Source organism: Narcine bancroftii, chromosome 10, assembly GCF_036971445.1.
Source record: "Narcine bancroftii isolate sNarBan1 chromosome 10, sNarBan1.hap1, whole genome shotgun sequence".
NCBI lineage: Eukaryota > Metazoa > Chordata > Chondrichthyes > Torpediniformes > Narcinidae > Narcine > Narcine bancroftii.
In genome coordinates this window covers 107,402,915-107,422,598 of record NC_091478.1, presented here as the reverse complement: position 1 = coordinate 107,422,598, position 19,684 = coordinate 107,402,915, and the positions used below count along the sequence as shown (strand labels likewise).

Sequence of the window (19,684 nt, the reverse complement as noted above, 5' to 3'; positions counted from 1 at the left end):
TGTTTTTTTGATAGGAATAGGTTGGCACAACATCGAAGGTTGAACATAAAAACATAAAAAGTATTTAAATTACTTGAAGTTTAAAGAAAACAAGGCTTTTACTTAAATGTGCTGTGGCCTCCAGGGTTGGGGTGTAGGACCCTATTGAGAATGGTTGCCCTTCCGAATGTGCCACCTTGTTTATCCTCTTCTAGAACCCCTGGCTGTCGTCCATTTGTCCTCTTGTGCCTTTCCTGGTGCAGATCCCTCTTCTGTACAAATATATTAATTCTACACAGGGTCAGTATCTGAGGTGGTACTGTGAGTATTAACATGTGGTAGCTATATATTTTCTTTTTTCTGTACAATACAATGAAGAAAAGGGAATTAAATTGAAAATAGAATATCACAACTGTGTATATCTCAAAATACAACTTCAAACAGTATAAACTTGGTCCCCCCTCCACTGCACTGGATGAAGACAGAAAAGTCATAAAAATATATATATATAGTATACTTTTATATATGAAAAACCCCACCTAACCTACTCTACTTAAAAAAAAAGAAAACTAGCCAAAAAGAAATATCTGAGCATCTTATCTTGAGGTTACATATTTTTTAACTTTTGATTCATAACATGAATCAAAAAACAAAGGTAAGGCGATATCTCATCTGGAAGAGTGGGTACATCTGATCACGTTTTTAAAAAATGTATAAGAAATGAAAATTAGACATAAAAGTCCACCATGTATCTTCAAATTTCATTGATGAATTGAATGATAACTAATTTTTTTTTTCTGAACATAAATGGGACATAATATGAGAGAACCATTGAAACACTGTTGGAGATCTAGAGTCCTTCCATTTGAATAGGATGGCGCTTCTAGCCAACAATGTAGGGAAGGCCACAACCCGTTGAACAGGTACAGAAAAAACTCTCTATATCTGGGTCAGTAACCCAAAAAGAGCAGTTATTGGATTAACTCTTAGTTCCTCCTGAAATACAGTTGAAAAGATATTAAAAAATTCTTCCCAAAAGATTTCTAAGGATGGACAAGACCAAAATATGTGTCAATATAACAATATCAGATTTGCATCTGTCACAAGTAGGGCTAATATTAGAAAAGATACATGCCAATTTATCTTTGGACATGTGAACATGATGCACTACTTTGAATTGTATTAATGAATGTCGGGCACATATTGAAGATGTATAGATGCATTCACCAGTTTAAAAATCTTGTCCCATAGATTCTCCAATTAAGATCTTGCAAGTTCCAGTTTCCAGGCCTTTTTAATCTTGCTGAGAAGTATTGGATGTAATTTCAATAATCATATATAATTCCAATTAATCCTTTCTCAGGAGGGTTCAATGAAAAAATAATATTAGCTAGATCAGGTGGATATCCAAATAGCAAATCTGGTAATGTGGTGTTTAAGAAATATCTAAAAAAAATGAAAATTTGGTAAATCATATTTATTTGCCAACTGTTCAAAAGACATTGAACAACTTTCCTTAAATAAATTTGCAAATAAATAATTGAAGGATTGCATTAGATAAAACAAAGTTTTTAAATTAAAAATGTCCTAAATTGGAACCAGATTCATAATCTATGTTTGAGTATTGGATTAGATGTATCCTTATTGATCTTGGAAAAACTAAATGGAAGAGAGGTCCCAATAAAGAGTCACTGAACACTGCTGTATAGATCTCAATTCTAAATCTGTCCATAATGGGCGATCCAATTTGTCAGAATAAAAAAAATTCAAAACATTAGATAACAAATATACAATGTATATATTAATGGATAGAAATTATTTGCAGATGAGAATGCCTTTTGGTCCAATTATGTGACATCAGTGAGCATGTGATACTGTGTTCAAGTCTTCAAGGCTTGAGTCTTAGCCTTGGCCTCCATAATATCTGCTCTGATTGCTTTCTGAGCATTTGAGTGGAAAAGTAACTCGAACAGTTCAACACAGAAGTCAATGTCTGTGCCATAACACCCCCCCCCCCCCAGGGGATAATACACATCTCTCCCACTTTCTGCTTTCCACGTCTTCATCAAAACCTCACATGCATCACAAAGCTCTATGCCACCTGTTCTTTCCTAAATCCCTAAATGAACATGTTGAGCACCCTGCTGACACCACAGCAGCATCCAGAGCAAACCATTCATAAGATAGGGCTTATACTGATGAGCACAGTTAATCCACAGTATGGTACAGTTAGTGCTGACTGCAGACAGATATTTTGAAGAGAACAGGGTGTTGGGTTTCAGTTAGAGTTATCTACATTGGAATTGATGGGTATGGCCTTATTTCACATTGCCATCCATGTGCCTCCTTTAAGGGGGCTATCAAATTAAGATCCCTTCTACTTTATGAGGTTTAGTAATTTTGGTGATGTGGGTCATTTGTTCCAAGAGTTCTTGGTTGGCCTGTCTTTTCTTTTTCTTTCTTTCTTTGGCTTGGCTTCATGGACGAAGATTTATGGAGAGGTATGTCCACGTCTGCTGCAGGCTCGTTGGTGACTGACAAGTCCGATGCGGGACAGCCAGGCACGGTTGCAGCGGTTGCAAGGGAAAATTGGTGGGTTGGGGTTGGGTGTTGGGTTTTTCCTCCTTTATCTTTTGTCAGTGAGGTGGGCAGTGAGGTAGAACATTGGTAAATGTATGGTGCAATGCTGGGATTATTACAAACCTCAGTAGACCTCCTTCAGTTAACCACCCTAAACCCTATTCCTCATCTTCTCACATCAAAAATCATGGACATATAAGTTCAGTTGTCACACATGAACATTTCAGAGGACATTTTAGACAAACACCATTCACATTCCCCCCTTTACTCTATTTTGGCTTCTGAATGTGCCTCAGGTGTTGGTAGGTTTGTGCAGTTAAAAGTAGCATTAAAACAACTGTGTGAAGTGAATGATTGAATAGCAATCTCAAACTCCTGCAAGAGTGGTTATAATGCCCATTGGAAAAGAGCAGAGTGAGCAAGGCACAAGATTACAAGACATTTGACCTCTAATTTATAAGTAATGTGAAAATAAATATCATGAAAAGCACAAATAGAAAATTTATTTTAAAATGCTTGAGGGACCATGTTGAATGATTCCATCTATGAATACAATGGGCTCTGTATCTGATGTAAGATATATTTATTTTCAATAAGGTGTCAAAATGACAAATGAACCCTCACAGACATCTTTAAAGAATTTTAATTTTAACCAAAAACATCTCAAGGTTGATTTATAGAAAAAAAATAAATTATCCATCAGATCACTCGTACCAAATTACAATCAGTTTTCACAACCACACTTGTTTTGTTCAAGTCAATTATCACCTTTATTTGTCGCTCATACCATGCTTGCACGGTAAAGACGAGATAGCATACTCCAGGCCCATGGATCCTATTTACATAAATATATGTTAGAATAGAAGTTATGTGGACATACCAGTCGGAGTGCTGCAGAACCTCCAACCAGATGGCAGAATGGAGAACATTTTACTTGATTGTTGTTTGCTAAAACTTCAATGTGGGCCATAAGAATTTCACAAAGTGTTCAGATTAGAAGACCAAAGTTTATTGGAAAAAAATAAAGCAAGAAATGAAACAGGAAAAAATCCAAAAATCAGTTCAACTTGAATGATCTCGATGTGCCAGATTTACACTTCATTACATCCATGATTGGGTGGAAATACTTTTGCAATATTGAAATATTCCAGCTCGTAGCACCAGAACTGTCTGAATCAGCCACTCTCCAAAAATATGTCTATGATATGGCATTGGTGATATTAGCAATAGGAAGTTTTTGATGCAAATTATTGTACTTCTCTGGTATTGTATCCTGCAAAACAATGTGAATGACAATCTTAATCAAAATTTTATGTTTATGTTTAGTTTATTAGTGTTAACCAATATGGAACTGCTTGAAGTTTTTGGACTGAAAATGCCAAAGGATCAGGAGCCATTTTCACTATAGGGACTTGAAAATACCACTGAAGTAAATAACCCAATGGATCCATTAATTATACATGTAAAGATTTTACTTTTTCACCAATAGACAGCTAATAAGATAACAGTACTGAAAATGTAAAACTGAGTCTTTATAGAGTAACTAAACAATAAGTGCATCTTGGCACCTCACAGTTCGGCAGGCAGCAACCTCCTTTGAAGAAGACTGCAGAGCCCACCTCACTGACAAAAGACAAAGGAGGAAAAACCCAACACCCAACCCTAATCAACCAATTTTCCCTTGCAACCGCTGCAACCGTGTCTGCCTGTCCCGCATCGGACTTGTCAGCCACAAACGAGCCTGCAGCTGACGTGGACATTACCCCTCCATAAATCTTCGACCGCGAAGCCAAGCCAAAGAAACAATAAGTATTAAACCATTAGTTGAGAGCCTTATTGCAAGATTATTTACCCATAAGACCATAAAACGTAGGAGCAGAAACTTAGCCCCACAGCCCAGTCTTATTCTCATAACCTTTGATGCATCTATTAATCTCTGCCTTAAATACACCACCACCTGAGGTGTGATACACAAATTCCACCGATTCACCACCCTCTGGCTGAAGAAATTCCTTTTCATCTCTGTTCTAAGTGGACACTCTTTAATCCTGAAGTTGTGCCCTCATGTAATAGAGTCTCCCACCATGGGAAACAGTCTATCAACATCTACTCTATCCATGCCTTTCACCATTTAAAATATTTAAATTAAATCCCTCCTCATTCTCCTACATTCCATTGAATACAGGGTAATAGGGAGGTTATAACCATTAGATAAAAATAAGAGGAAAGAACCTCAAACCAGCACTATTTTGAATGAATTGCCACTCTTTCTCTCCAAATAATTATTGTTGCCTTTCATCCAAAAATTTCTATTTCTCATCACTATTCTATGATGCTCCATTACTGATATTTCGGGCCTAAGCCCTTCTTCAAAGTAAGAAGAAGGGCTCAACCCTAGCTCAAAGAAGGGCTCAAGTGCAAAACATTGATAATATATCTTTACTCTCTATGGATGTCGTGAGACCAGCTGAGTTCCTCCAGCATTTACTGTGTTTTTACATAAAAGGAGACGAATGAGAAGAAAGGCAGATGGGGTCGTGGGGGGAGGGGAAAGACAGGGGTTGGAATGTGATCAGTGGAGGTATGAGGTTGTGGATGCTGGAATATGATGTGATAAGTTGATAAGGGAGGAATAATGGGTGGGAACCAGCTGGAGAGGAGGATAACAAAACCTATAGGTTTAGGGTTGGGTGATAATTAAATGGAACTAGGCGAGGAAGGGGAGAACTTGCGTGGATGAGAAAGGAGCACCTAGGAAGTTAACAGAAAGTATAAAGCAATATTCATACCATTGGGTTTTGGACCACTCAGGCCGAATATAGGGTGTTGTTCTTGTTGAGTCTTGATGAATGGTTTCAACCCAAAACATTGACAGTTCCTTTCCTCCCACTGATGTTGTTTGACACATTAAATGCTTCCATCACATTGCTCTTGATTCTAGCATCTATAGTCTGTGGTGTGTCCTTAGGATATTGGCATACTGTAGCAAAAGGGTGTTGAGATTGGGGGGGAGTGTTGGGGGGAATCCCAATTGTCAAAAAGTGCCTTCAGCAGTGTGGCCCATCTTCTATAATTCCCTTCCTAATTCACATGCATCTCCATTCAACCTCTTAATCCTCTCTTTTGAATAAGCTCTTGGTGATCACCTGACCTCTTATGTTTCTGATAATGCCCTCTCATGGAAACATCTGAATTTTGTTTGATTACCTTGGGTGATACACAACTTAAACTTGTTGTAGAATGGCATTTTATAAAAATACTTGGGGGGGGGGGGAAGAGGGTAAAAATATCACCATATGAAACAAAAGTTAATGTTGCTAATAGTTAGACAATCCAATTGTGCAAAGATGTATTTACACTCTTTGTATGGACATTTAAAGCTTAGAAAAAGCATAAAATGAATGTTCCAATCTTCATCTGAAAATGTTATATTCAAATCATGTTCTCAATCATTCTTAATGCCAGCCATTGAGGCTGATCTTAAATCCAATAAGTTGTACTCTGCTCTCAGCTTGATTGACAATTCCTTATTTTGTGCAAGGCATTGTTTATAACAATATATGGTGGTACATAGAATGCATATGTCCAAACTCATATTATCATGTTTTTATGCAGATATTAATCCATTCTGTGAGAAATTAAAATGTAACATTTTGGAAGCTTCATTGATTCATATATTTTAGGAATGCACCAATTTAGGAAGATTTGGGGAAAACATTTTCCAAATTTATCAACGAAATTTAAGATCAAAATAGAACCAGGCCCTTTAATTGCCATGTTTGTTTTTTTTTTACAAACTGGATATACCTTTGTCTGCAACATAGGAGAAAGTTTTAGCTTTTATCACGTTGACAGCCAGACGAGAAATGTTACTGAAACAGAAAGATGACACTCTTCACTACACTCATACACAGTGGTTACATGATGTAATTAATATCTGAGCTTGGAGAAAATTAGATCCAACTTTAAAGATAGAAAGTTTCAATTTGAAAAGATGTTGGGCCCGTTCATAGATTACTATCTTGACTGGAAAATTTAAGAAGTTTGGATGCTCTGGTGATTCTCTGTCTAGTTTCTGAAGGTCACTATTCAATCCATTTATTTACATCATTTTTTACAAGGTAATCTTGATGAGAGGGAGGGGGGTTGATAAGATTTAGTGTTAGGTGTTTTTGTTTCTTTTTTTTAGATTAACTTGTTAATGTGGGTTTAATTATGATTCTCATTGATCATATCATTAAATTAGACAGAATTTACCCTTTGTTTAGACCAAGGGATTGTCTAATGTAGTTACTTGGTTTCTATCCAGAATTATTTTCAAGAAATATTGTTAAATAAACAAATATGGATCAGTTTTGATTTACATTTGTGATATGTGCATGATATGACCTGTTATTTGTTTCATTATAGAGCTATATAGGTAGGATTTATATTAAACTCAATAAAAATATTTTACAAAGAAAAAAGAACAAAAAGAATGTTTTATCGAGCTCTTAATTTAAACCTTTGAGATAATTTGAGACTGAATAATAAGATTGCTCTGTCATCCCAACTTTCTGTTGCTCGTGAATTTTAATGTGCAAAACTTCTTATTAATATTGATAGAAGAAGGGTAGCTTTACATTCCTTTCATCTCACTGTGGAACAAAAAGGTTGATAACACATTACAGTTTCAATTTTTGCTCAAGCTTTTCAAAGTTCATTTCAAAATGTCCAAGTGCAGCTTCAGTGCATTTTATGGTTGATGTGTTAAAAGGTGCAGCAACTTCTGGGAAAGAGCAGTTTGACAATTAAATCCCACTGCTATCAGAATTGTGCCATTTGGCTATTAGCTTTCTGAAAGCGGCATTTTCCTGTCACCTCAACATTAACAAGAACAGAAGAATATGATTTTTTTCCCCCCATGATGGATGCAAACAAAATCTACAGTGGTGAGTAATGCCCTTTTGTTATAAGTACATGGAGCCTTTCAGTGACGTGATTATTGTACATTATTTTCAAGCAACCACTCATTCCTTAATGCTTTAGCTGTTAATTTAAAATGATCTGTGGTAAACCATGGTTATACTACGATTGGCTACAGCCGGCTGGACCCCTCCCGAGACTGATCCTACCCATTACCCCTTGCCCCTGACGCTGGGTGCAGATTTTTTTGATTCGAGGGACTAATTTTGTTAGTTTCAACCTTAAATCTCCATGATTTGTAATTTCCAGTTGTTTTCTCTTAGCTTGTAGCAAATCACTAATAGCACTGAAGCCACATTCTGCTTAATAAGACAATGGAAAATGTATCAATAGTTCCCTTGCTAAAGTAGTCGAGTTTTGGTAGTCCTTTTTGATCTTGTTAGACAGCCACATCATGGTTCCTTTCACTTTGACAGAGTTTTCACAGATTTATCATGTTGGAATTTAGATAACTTGGTATTGCACTGGAACTTAAAAGAAGTCCACCAGCAATGGCTGAGTTAGCCAAGAGGGAAAATCTATTGGCTTTAAATCACAAAATCGTTCATTGAAGTCGGTAACCAACATTTTCAAATGGTCAACAATGATGTTTGTAGCAGCATTCGTTACCTCAGACTTATTCAACCAACACTCTTGATCACAGAATGCAGCATCTCATATTGAACAGGGGAAACTTTCTTATCAACTAAGTTTTCTCAGTGGATAACACAACACACAACCAGTAAGTTTAGATTTTCATCATTCATTAATTTTAAACACCCTGTTTTTTTACCCATCATAGCAGCACAAGGTTCAATATTTCCTTTTGGTATTTCATTTTCATCCAAATAATTTTTGAGCTTCCTGTAGATACCATCTGCAGTCCTGGTTATTCCTCATGATTCACAAAACAACATCTCTTCTTGAAACACTTCCTGATCAATATATTTCACATATGCCAATAACAGACTCACAGTGGATTCATCCAGTTGTATTGAGAATTTTTGTGATTTCAACTTCTCAATAAGCTGTTTTTCAACATCTTGACGCACGTCTTCTATTAATCAATGGCATTGCTCAGACATCTTTGCCATCCTTTTGCAGAAATGTTTTGAGAAACGATGATATTGCAGGTTTAATCAGTTCCATCCCAATCATATGATTCTTCCCATGTTTTGCTATCACGTAACCATATAACAATTACAATACGGAAACAGACCATATCAGCCCTTCAAGTCCACATCGATTTAAGTGAACTCCACTAGTTCCACCTACCTGCTCCCTGCCCATAACCCTCCTACCCCCTCACATCCATGTACTCATCCAACCTCCTCTTAAATGACAAAACTGACCCTGCTGCGACCACCTCTTCCGGAAGGTCCTTCCACTCAGCCACCCCTCTCTGAGTGAAGAAGCTTCCTCTTAAGTTACTTCTAAAGTTTTTCCCCCAACCCTTAACTTGTGACCCCCCATTCCAATCTCTCCTACCCTCAAGGGGAAGAGCCTATTCACATCTACTCTATCTATTCCCCTCATAATTTTATGTACCTCAATCAAATCCTCCCTCAACCTTCTACGCTCCAATGAATAAAGACCCAGTCTATTCAATCTTTCTCTGTATTCTAGATACTATAATCCAGGCAACATTTTAGTAAATCTTCTTTGCACCCTCTCTACCTTATTGCTATCTTTCCTATAATTTGGAGAACGGAACTGCACACAATACTCCAAACTTGGCCTCACCAATGTCTTGAACAGTCTCAACATCACCTCCCAGCTCCTATATTTTATGCTATGATTTATAAAGGCCAGCATACCAAAAGCCTTCTTCACTACCATTTTCAAACTTCTCTTTCAGTGATTTAAAATATTCCAATTTTGAATAGTCATGGCTAGGATGTTTTACCCTCAAATAAGCTTCAAGACTGCCTGTTTTCATTGATTCATTTGTCAAAGTCAGTTGGCATAATAGGCAAGAAGGTGCATGTTCGTTGTGTACAACAGGTATAAACCCAAACTTCAAGAACTCCACTGAATACCGATGAACCTTTTGCTTGCTTGATCTGCTCATTTTGAATATACAGCAGCGCAAGCTCCCCGAAACAGATTAATGAAACAGCGCGAGCTCCCCTAAACAGATTGATGCACAAGCGCAAGCTCCCCGAAACAGATTAATACAGCAATGCGAGCTCCCCGAAATAAATTTATACAGAGCTGGCCAGCTCTGCCCAGTTGCTCCTGCCCTGATGGCTCCCACTGGCCCCCTGCCCTGAGAAGGTCATAGAGGGAGAGGAGTCAGTGGCTGCCCCTAGCCAGCTGCTTCCAGCAGCAGTACATTCATGTGAGCTGGCTGAGCTCTGCACTCTGCCAGTGATCCTTCCCTGAGAAGGATTGCCATCAGCGCCTTGGAGCTGGCCATGGCGCATTCATGGAGGTAAGTCTCCTGATGTAAGGATGGAGAATCTCTGCCTTTACACTCAGGCTTTTCATTGCATGAAGGGGCCTTTCTTGGGCTCTGGGATGATTTTTTTTTAAATTTTTTATTTTTCACACCATAAACTTGATGCACTTTTGAATCAGACCATGATTTTCCAAATGCAAGTAGATTCTATCTTTCAGAATCCCCTCCAGTAACCTTCCTGCACATCACTAATGTTAAGTTAATCATTCCTTGCTGCCTTTCTTAAACAAATACACAACATTAGTCATCGTCCAGACTCCTGACCCCTTCATGGCTAATGATTACACAAACATTCCTGTCAGGGCCCCTGCAATTTCTTCCCCAGGTTTCTACTATGTCTCCTTATTCCTTGATCCTTTCTCACTGGCAGAAGAAATTCTTCTTCTCAATGATAAATAGCTTACCCCTTATCCTTAAATTATCACCACAGCTGGTAGACCCCAGTCCTGTTAGAAATTTACCTTTCTTTAAGATACCCTATCGATGAAGTCTTGATGAAGGGTTCCAATCCAAAATGTCAACCACTCTTTGCCTCCCACGGATGCTGCTTGACCCATTGAGTTCTTCCTGCTAACTTTGTTTTGGCTTCAGATTCAAGAATCTTTCATGTGTCTCCAGAAATCAGTCTGATGAACATTTGTTGAACTTTTGACAAAGTTCCCTACAAGAGGTTAGGAAAAAAGGTGGAGGCATTAGGTATAAATAAGGAGGTAGTGAAATAGATTCAGCAATGGTTGGATGGGAGGTGTCAGAGAGTAGTGGTAGAAAATTGTTTGTCCAATTGGAGGCCGGTGACTAGTGGAGTTCCTCAGGGATCGGTCCTCAGTCCACTATTTTTTGTTATATATATTAACGATCTGGAAGTAGGGGTGGAGAGTTGGGTAAGCAAGTTTGCAGATGATACAAAGATTGGTGGTGTTGTGGACAGTGAGCAACATTACTGTAGATTAAAAGGTGATTTAGGAAGGCTGGAGGTGAGGGCTGAGAATTGGCTGATGGAATTTAATACAGATAAGTGTGAGGTGTTACATTTTGGAAAGGCAAATCTAAATAGGTCATATGCATTAAATGGTAGGCTATTGAGGAGTGCAGAGCAACAAAGGGATTTAGGAGTGATGGTAAATAGTACCCTCAAGGCTGATACTCAGGTAGAGGGTGTGGTGAAGAAGGCATTTGGAATGTTGGCCTTCATAAATCGGAGTATTGAATTCAAGAGTAGGGAGGTTATGATGAAATTGTACAAGGCATTGGTGAGGCCAAATTTGGAGTACTGTGTACAGTTTTGGTCACCAAATTATGGGAAAGATATAAACAAAATGGACAGAGTGCAGAGAAGGTTCACGAGAATGTTGACAGGATTTCAAGGTTTGAGTTACAGGGAAAGGTTGTGCAGACTAGGGCTTTTTTCTCTGGAGTGTAGAAGATTGAGGGGGGACTTGATAGAGATGTTTAAGATTTTAAAAGGGACAGACAGAGTAAATGTGGATAGGCTTTTTCAATTAATAGTGGGGGTGATTCACACTAGAGGGCATGGTTTAAGGTTGAAGGGGAGAATTATAAGGGGAACATGAGGGGAAATTTCTTGACGCAGAGGGTGGTGGAGATGTGGAATGAGCTTCCGGCAGATGTGGTTGAGGCCGGATCATTGGTTACATTTAAGGAAAGACTGGATAGTTACATGGAGAGGAGAGGACTGGAGGGGTATGGACCGGGTGCTGGTCAGTGGGACTAGGAGGGTGGGGATTTGTTACGGCATGGACTAGTAAGTCCGAACTGGGCTGTTCTGTGCTGTAAGTGGTTATATGGTTATATGGTTAAATCCAGAGGAAAAACGTTCATCTTTAGACAAGGAGTCCAAAATTACGCACAATTTTCAAGGTGTGATTTAACCAAGGCTCTGAAGCATGAAGTTCCTGATTTTATATTCAAATCCTCTGGTGATAAAGGTCATCTGGGTCATCTGTTGTACCTGCATGCTTACTTTAAGTGGATGGTGTGGGTACAATCAGGTCTTGTAATATCTTCCCCTTGTTGGTTAATGTTTTACCCTATTGAATGTTCTTTCAATGCAAGTTGCATGAATATAAAATTCAGTGGGATAATTCTGCTGAGGTTCAGAGAGAGGTCTTAATGTGCAACCTGTGGTTTCAAAGTGCTAATTTTTGGTCCTCAAAGAGGAGAGAAATTATCATTTTTCAAAATTAGCCTGCACAAATTTATTTCCAGGAGCCTCATCGAGATTGAAGGAAACTATAGATCATCTATCATATTGGGTAGGACAAAAGATCAGTGTTACTTTATCACCCTGAGGCAGTCTGCAAGATTTTAAAAAACTTAAAAAAGGCCTGCATTTGAATAAGGCTTTCTTTCCAAGGCTAATTGACTCCATTAATCTTAATAATTAGCACAATAAATTAAATAAGTATTTTGGAGGTGTAGGAAATTGAATGTGGAACAGTGAAAACAGGCCTCTTTTTTAATGGTGCTATAAAGAACCTATTGCCCATGTTTCTGAAAGTATCTGCCATGCCTTACTTAATCCCAAATCTTGATTTCTCCATAATATGTAACATTGCAATTCTTGTAGCTCGAAACTGTGGGTCTATTTATTCCTGATCCCTCACTTCACCATTCCAACTGCCAACTTTCACCATGACCGACCTCAAATTCACTTGGTCCGTCTCTAGCAACACTCTCCTTTTCCTCGATCTCTCTGCCTCCATCTCAGGAGAAAAACTCTTGACAAACATCTTCTATAAATCCACCAAATCCCACAGCTACCTCAACTACACCTCTTCCCACTCTGTCCCCTGTAAGGATTCCATTCAATTTTCTCAATTCCTCTGTCTCTGTTGCATCTGCACCCAAGATGAAGATTTCCATGCCAGATCATCAGAGACTATATAACAATTACAGCCAATTTGGTCCTTCTAGTCTGCACTGATCCAAGTACCCTCCTCTAATCCCACTTACCAGCACTCTGCCCATATCCCTCCATCCCCCTCCCATCCATATACTTATCCAACTCTTTCTTACATTACAAAATTGACCCTGCCTCCACCACCTTTCCCAGAAGCCCATTCCACACAGTAACCACACTCTGAGTAAAGAAGTTCCCCCTCATGTTACTCCTAAACATTTGCCTGTCAACTCTCAACCCATGACCTCTTGTATCCATCTCTCCTACTCTCAGTGGGAAAAGCCTTTCCACATCAACTCTATTTATCCCTCTCAATATCTTAAACATCTCTATCAAACCCCCTCTCAGCCTTCTACGTTCCAAGGAATAAAGACCTAATTTGCTCAATCTCTCCTTGTATTCCAGATGTTGAAACCCAGGCAACATTTTTGTAAATCTTCTCTGCACTCTCTCTATCTTGTTAATATCCTTCCTATAAATCGGTGACCAGAACTGCACACAGTACTCTAAATTTGGCCTCACCAATGCCTTGTACAGTTTCATCATTACTTCCCAACTCCTATATTCTATGCACTGATTTATATAGGCAAGCATACGAAAGGCCTTCTTCACCACCCTATCCACATGCGCTCCTACCTTCAGGGAACAATGCACCGTTATTCCTAGATCTTTCTGCTCCACTGCATTCTTCATTTCCCTCCCATTTACCACATATGTCTTGCTTTGATTATTCTTTCCAAAATGAAGCACCTCACACTTCAGCATTAAACTCCATCTGCCATCTTTCTGCCCACTCCTCTAAGCAGTTTAAATCCCTCTGCAATCTTTGAAGACCCTCTTCATCATCCACAATCCCCCCTATTTTAGTATCATCTGCATATTTACTAATCCAATTTACTGCCCCATCCTCCAGAGCATTAATATATATGACAAACAGCAACGGTCCCAATACTGAACCCTGAGGTACACCGCTTGTCACCGGCCTCCATCCTGACAAACAATTATCTACTACTACTCTCTGGCACCTTCATTCCAGCCACTGTTTAATCCATTTGACTATCTCCAAATTAATACCCAAGGACTTTGCCTTCCTAACTAACTTCCCATGCGGAACCTTATCGGAGGCCTTATAGACACATCCACTGCTCTACCCTTATTAACATTCCTAATCACCTCTTCAAAAAATTCAACAAGATTGAGCAAACACGACCTTCCATGCACAAATCCGTGTTGAGTGTCCCTGATCAGACCCTGTCCCTCCATATACTTATATATATACTACCTCTAAGAATGCTTTCCATCAATATACTTACCACAGACGTCAAACTTAGAGGCCGATAATTGCTAGACTTGCTCCTCGAACCCTTTTTAAACAAAGGAACCACATGTGCAACACGCCAATCCTCCAGCACTATACCTATCTCTCATGACATTTGAAAAATCACCGCCAGAGCCTCCACTATTTCCTCACTAACTTCTCTCAAGGTCCTGGGGAAAATCCTGTCAGGACCTGGAGACTTATCCACCTTTATATGTTTCAAAAGCTCCAGTACTACCTCCTTCTTAAACACTATAGTCTCCATATATACCCCCTTTGCTTCCTTTACCCTGCACAGTTCAATATCCTTCTCCTCGGATATACTGAGGAAAAGAAATTGTTCAAGACCTCCCCATCTCTTTTGGCTCCACACACATTTGTCCTTTCTGAATCTCTATTGGACCAATTTTATCTCTCACTTTCCTTTTGCTATTTACATATTTGTAGAAATCCTTTGGATTTATTTTCACCCTGCTTGCTATAGCCACCTCATACCTTCTTGTAGCTTTTCTAATTTCTTTCTTAAGATTCTTTTAACATTCAATATAGTACCCAAACATCTCCTTTTTCCCCTGTTTCTTATATTTATTGTAGTACTCCCTCTTTTTTCAAACCAAGTTTCCAATATCCCTTGAGAACTATGACTCTCTCAAGCTTTTGACCTGACCTTTGAACCTAACAGGTATATAAAGATTTTATACTCTTAAAATCCCTCCTTTAAAAGACCCTCCATTTCTCTATTACATCCTTCCCAGAAATCAAATTGTCCCAATCCACCCCTTGTAAATCCTTTTGCTTTTCCTCAAACCTCGCGTTACCCCACTCAAAAACCTCAACTCTAGGCCCAGACCTATCCTTTTCCATAATTACCTTGAAGCTAATGTCACCATGATCACTGGACCCGAAGTGCTCCCCCACACATACCTCTGTCACCTGACCCATCTCATTCCCCAACAGTAAATCCAACACAGCTCCCTCTCTAATTGGTACCTCCACGTATTGATGTAAAAAGCTATCCTGCACACATTTTACAAACTCCAACCCATCCAGCCCTTTCACGGAATGGGTTTCCCAATCAATATTCGGAAAATTAAAACCTTCCACAATCACTACCCTGAGCTTATTACAAATATCTGCTATCTCCCTCCTAATTTGCTCCTCTAATTCATGTTCCCCATTCGGTGGTCTATAATACACCCCTATAATGTAACTTTCCCTTTCCCATTCCTCAATTCCACCCAAATAGCCTCCCTGGACGAACCTAAGCACCGCTGTAATATTTTCTCTAACAAGTAGTGCAACCCCACCCCCTCTTGACCCCCGGTTCTATCACACCTAAAGCAACTAAATCCAGGAATATTTAGCTGCCAGTCACACCCCTCCTGTAACCAGTTTTCACTAATCGCTACCACGTCATACTTCCAAGTGTCAATCCATACCTTTTGCTCATCCACCTTCCTTACAATGCTCCTAGCATTAAAATAAGTGCATTTTAGAGATTTCCCACTTTTAACTTCCTGTAGGCCCTTATCTTTACCAACAGCTCTCTTATGATCTTTTCCTTCTTCAAACAACGTGGCTTTCCCTCTACCATCATCAACTCTCCATTCATCCGCATATCCTCCATTACCCACACATCTGCCCTGGCCCCTTCCACCCCCATGCTCAAAAAGGATAGGATTTCTCTTGTCCTCACCTATCACCCCCACAGCCTCTGCATCCAGCACATCCTCCTCCATCATTTCCGCCACCCACTATGTGATCCCACAATTAGATGCATATTCCCCTCTCCTCCCCTCTCCACCTTCTGCAGGGATCACTCCCCCATGACTCCCTTGTCCACTCATCTCTCACCACCAATCATTTCCCCTTGGGACCTACCCCTGTGACCACAGGAGATGGTGTGCACACACACCTCCTCCCTCAGCACCATTTGGGGGCCACAAACAGTCCTTCTGAGTAAAACAACATTTTGACTTATGAATCTTCTGGGGTCATCTACAGCATCCAGTGCTCCTGCTATGGTCTCCTCTACATCGGAGAGACTGGATACAGGCTGGGAGATCGCTTTGTTGAGCACATCGGCTCTGTCCACCGCAATAGCGTGGATCTCGCAGTGTCCACCCATTTCAATTCTCCATCCCATTCCCTTGCCGGCATTTCTGTCCGTGGTCTCATGTACTGCCAAAAACCACCCGTAAATTGGAGGAACAACACCTCATATTCTGGCTGGGCACCCTCCAACCATCTAGCATTAATATTGACTTCTCTGGCTTTCGTTAAACCCCACTCCCTTCTACCCCCATTGTCTCTCCATTTCCTGTCTCCTTTCACACAGACATGATAAAAATCGACATCCTCTCTTATCATATCCAATCAACACCTTTTGTTGTTCTGGATTCCTCCCCCATTGTTTGAATTCTGAGACTCTGTGATATATCCTGTTTCTCCCTTTTCAGATTTTTCCTTGAAGGGCTCAGCCCCGAAACGTTGGTGACATATCTTTGTCTCCTTCAGATGCTGAAAAGACCGGCTGAGTTCCTCCAGCATTTCAATGTGTTTACTACAATCACAGCATCTGCAGCCGATTGTGTCTCTCTCCATTCTAACTTAACCTGATTCCCAGGTTCACACTGGTCTTCACTGGAGCTTGTTAGTGTTGACAGTAACATTATATAATGAGAATGCATAGCTTCAAATCCTGCCTTATGATTTTTATAAATGACTTGGATAAAGAAGAGGAGGGGTGGTTCAGTAAGTTGGAAGATGACATGAAGGTTAGAGGTGTGGTGGATAGTGTACAAGGTTGTGTAGATCTGGTGTCATCTCACTGGCTCTACACAAACCCCTGGAACACCTGGACAGCAAAGATCCATACATCAGGATGCTCTTTATCGACTGCATTTCGGCACTTAACATCATCATCCCCTCAAAACAAATCAGCAAACTCCCAGACCTGGGAGTAAACACCCCACTGTGTAATTGGATCCTGGATTTTCTCACCTCCAGACCACAATCAGTGAGGATTGGTGAGAACATCTCCTCCACAATCTCCATCAGTACCAGAGGACCACAGGGCTGTGTTCTTAGTTCCCTGCTCTACTCACTTTACAGCTATGACTGTGTAGCTTGGAACGACAATAACAGAATCTACAAATTTGCCAACAATACCATGGTCGTGGGATGTATAAAGGAAGGGGATGAGTCAGCCTACAGGGTGGAGATTGAAAACTTGGCTGAATGGTGCATCTTATAACAACCTTGCACTCAACGTCACCAAAACTAGGGAGCTAATTGCTGACTTCAGGAAAGGAAAGCAGAGGTTTACAATCCAGTGATCATTAGGGGATCAGAGGTGGAGAGGATGAGCAAATTTAAGTTCTTGGGAGTCACTATCTCGGAGGATCTTTCCTGGACCCAACACACCAATGGCATCGTGAAGAAAGCACATCAGCACCTCTACTTCCTCAGGTGTTTGCAGAGGTTTGGTATGACAACAGAATCTCTGGCACGTTGAGGTGTGGTGGAAAGTGTGCTGACTGGCTGCATCATGGTCTGGTATGGAAACACCAATACCCCTGAGTGTAAAGCTCTCCAAAAGGTAGTGGAACAGCCTAGGACATCACAGGCAAATCTCTCCCCACTATTGAGTCCATCTACAGGGAACGCTGCCATCAGAGAGCAGAAGCAATCATCAAAGACCCTCGCCACCCAGCACACGCTCTGATCTCATTGCTGCCATCAGAAAAGAGGTATAGATGCCACAAGACTTGCACCACCAGGTTCAGGAACAGCTGCCACCCTTCCATCATCAGACCCCTCAACAAATTCAATCAGAGACTCATTTCAGAACCCTTGTGCAGTTTTTTTAAATTTTCTTTTTGTTCTGCTGATGTGCGTTCCAAGTACGAGATGGAGTTCAATCTGGAAGAGTTTGAAGTGATGCACTTTAGAAGGTCAAACTTAAGGCAGAGTACAGTACATAATTAATGGCAGGACCTGTAACAGTGTGGAGGTCAGAAGGGTCTTGGGGTCTAAGATATCTCACAACTTGAAATAAATAACTTTGTGCAGGCTAATTTTGGAAAGTGGAAACTTCTCTTCTCTGTTTGAGAGCCATGAGGCAATGTTGCAACTTTAGACCACACTTAGAGCATTGTATTCAGTTCTGGTGACTACATTATAGAAAGGATGTAGAAGCTTTAGAGAGGGTGCAGAGGAGATTTGTCATGATGTGGCCTGTCGTATGAAGCCAAGTTGTCAGAGCTAGGGTTTCTCTCTTTGAAATGACAGAGGATGAGAGGTGAAAATGGAGGTGCATGTATGTAGGATCATGAGAGACACTGATAGAGTTCAGCAAACACCTTCACCCAAGGCCACAATATATGTGACAAAACAGCATTTTTCTGGATCATGATGTACAAACGTGCACACGCAATACATAATAATCACATATATACATAAGGATATCATTTAAAATAAAAAATATGTATAAACCTTTTGAGATGATCCCAAGGGTCTGTAATGTACTATACAATTCTAAAAATATGTATTTCTGAGGCCTCACTGTTCAGGGCCAAATAATTTCATTCTGCGCCCCACTCCCACACCGACGTGTCCATCCATGGCCACATGCACTGCCAAACCAAGGTCTCTTGTAAATTAGAGGACCAAGATCTAATATTTAATCTTGGCACTCTTCAACATCAACTTCTCCATTTTCTGCTGGACAACTCCTTGTTCTCCCTCTGTTCCCTATTCTTGTGTCTCTTTTCCCCTAGCTATCCAGCCCCTTCCTGCTCCTTTCACACAGCTCCTTTCCCATTTTATTGTTGTGCCCTCCCTCCCTTCTTGCCTGGGGCCTGTGCTCCTCCCCCTGCCCTGACCCCCACCACTTTATTCAGGAGCCTGTTTACATTTTGCTTATACCTCGATGAAGGGCTGAAGCCTGAAATGTCGGTTATAGAGTCTGTCTTTATTTTTGCGATATAAACTCTGCTGTTTGAATTGCTGAGTTTCTCCAGCATTTCTATGTTTTTACTTCAATCACTGTGTCTGCAGACTTTGTGTTTTACTCCTCCCAAATAATGATACTGCAGGTTTCTGGACAGTGTTTTCCATGAGAAGAAATTTATTTCCTCAGTCATGAAGCTGTAGAAGACCACAGGAAGCAGCTGAGATCAAATCATTGAGATCAAAGCATGATCAAGATGAGTTATGTATAGCTTATGACGTGAGGGTTCAAGGGATACGATAGAAAAATGCTTCAGCATTGTAGCAGTATCCTTTGATGACCTGTAGTGTGCCGTTTAGGTCATCATTCTCCAGGAAAGTTAAGAGCATGCTGAGAACATCCACAGAGATGTTGCCAAGATTGGAAGTCTTGAGTCATCAGGATTCCCTGGAGTGAAAGAGACTGAGAGGTTACATGATGGAGGTTTATGTAAAATTAGAAGAGCCATATATCGGTTAAGTAGTTAGT

At 40.1% G+C, this 19,684-nt stretch overlaps 1 protein-coding gene and 1 long non-coding RNA gene across 20 annotated transcripts in view; one reads left to right on the top strand and one right to left on the bottom strand.

Annotated features, from left to right (window-relative positions):
* cdh13 (cadherin 13, H-cadherin (heart)) overlaps positions 1 to 19,684 on the top strand; it is an 813,941-nt gene that overhangs the window by 641,596 nt on the left and 152,661 nt on the right. The window lies entirely within an intron of this gene.
* The window catches only part of LOC138745099 (uncharacterized), a 29,412-nt gene continuing 13,373 nt past the window's right edge, over positions 3,646 to 19,684 (bottom strand). For 3 of the 5 annotated variants that reach the window (XR_011346022.1, XR_011346025.1, XR_011346026.1), the window contains one exon: positions 19,373 to 19,603. This is a non-coding gene — a long non-coding RNA (uncharacterized lncRNA). Of the gene's footprint in view, positions 3,833 to 8,484; positions 8,682 to 10,425; positions 10,626 to 19,372; positions 19,604 to 19,684 lie in introns of those variants that run through there. The other 2 variants (XR_011346023.1, XR_011346024.1) reach the window with 2 other exon arrangements.